This window comes from Calidris pugnax, unplaced genomic scaffold (genome assembly GCF_001431845.1).
Source record: "Calidris pugnax isolate Ruff unplaced genomic scaffold, ASM143184v1 C14789388, whole genome shotgun sequence".
In the NCBI taxonomy this organism is placed as follows: Eukaryota; Metazoa; Chordata; class Aves; order Charadriiformes; family Scolopacidae; genus Calidris; species Calidris pugnax.
This window is the reverse complement of record NW_015093926.1, coordinates 1-1493: the sequence shown is the minus strand read 5'-3', so window position 1 is coordinate 1493 and position 1493 is coordinate 1. Positions and strand designations below refer to the sequence as shown.

General features: G+C 44.0%; 1 long non-coding RNA gene across 1 annotated transcript; it reads right to left on the bottom strand.

The window, feature by feature from the left end:
• Window positions 1-420: 420 nt before the first annotated feature.
• Window positions 421-1486, bottom strand: LOC106900721. Its single transcript, XR_001414190.1, has 2 exons — window positions 975-1486; window positions 421-888 (listed from the first exon to the last, which is right to left on the bottom strand). It is a non-coding gene; the product is annotated as an uncharacterized LOC106900721 (long non-coding RNA).
• Window positions 1487-1493: the final 7 nt, after the last annotated feature.

The window sequence follows — 1493 nt, the reverse complement described above, 5'->3', positions numbered from 1 at the left end:
CCCCAGCACCCAGAGATTGTGCCAGGGGCTGGGTGCCACTTGATTCCTTCATATGGAGGGTCCTTGGTGGTTTGTGGCACTTCCAGCAGGATGAGCCTCACTGAAGATCCAGAAGAGCACGATAACCAGCAACAGAGCTCCGAATCCGGTGTGAAAACTAGACTGGAATAAGTGGAAACTTTTATCCTTCATTCTGATCAACAATTGGCTGCAGACAGCCCTAATTTGAGACAAGCACGCTCAACAAATGGCTTCATATCAAAGAGCTAATGAAGTTCATTAGAGCCACATGAGTCACAACGAGTATCTGCTTCAAGTGCCACCTCAGCACCGTTTTCCATCTTTCTACTACTGTAACTCCGACACAATAAAAGTAAGAGCCCCGCCACGCAGTGTAGCTTATTTAAAAAGACCAAGGGATGCATTTTAAATTATTTTATTAAATAACTCAAGCACTGGGTAATCAGTAATACAAAAATATTAATTATATTTTTTTCCCTACGGATCTACTTCAGAAGCAGCAGTAAGAAAGATGAAAGTCCAAGGCTAAATTTCACAGTGCTTCTTGCGCTGAAAATCATCAACACAAGCTGATTGCTACTGACAGCACGCAACGTTCTTAGGTATAAAAGTCTGCATTAAAATTTTCTTGATAAAAGGGATACAGGAGCGTGGCAGAGTCACTGCACTCTGCTTCCTTCCTAGAGGATGCTTTTCCAGTTCCTAAGAGGGTAAGGCAAAAAAAAAGAATTCACAAAGCCTTCCAGAGACTGAGAAGCTGCCTGGAAACCTCCCTCCGTTGGTAAATGAAGAGCAGGTGGAAACAGTAATGGAAATATTCCTGGAGCATGTACATGCACGCGGCAGCAGAACTTGACATGATGCAGCCTAGAAGTGATATTTACAATAAAGGTAGCCCCAGTTTTCCCAAGCTGGGCTCCTACGGTCATTGGTGGATCTTTATTTTCACTTACAAAGCTGAAATGTTCCAGGCTTCAGCTTGCCAGGAGTGAAACCGTCTGGTTTAAGTCTAAGAAAAGATGATTCAGGCTCCTGAGTGACAGAAAAATTATGAAATTCCAACACTTGAAGCAGTCCTCACGCCAAAATACCTGCAGCCTGGAAGCTGACATCTGCACAGCCGACCCGTCCTGGGGCTTTTGTCGAGGAAAGTGGAGAGAATTAATTGAAGTGCAATATTACAGCGCGTAAAACACCTGCATGGCCAATCTTGCTCAGATGCAAAGTGGCCTTTGCTCACTGTAGCTTAATCCTCTACGAGTAAGTTTATGCCACACATTTTCCCCATAGAGGTAAAGAGAAGGGCAACCTCTGACCAACACAGCACACACTAAGGAGATATATAAATATATTCATGCTGGTATAACTGGTTTTTGTCAGGATGGCTTATTTACTCCTGGGGTGAGGGTATTTCTGGTTCTGGCACACTGGGCAGCCCAGCTGGGATAGAATCATAGAATGGTTAGAGTTGG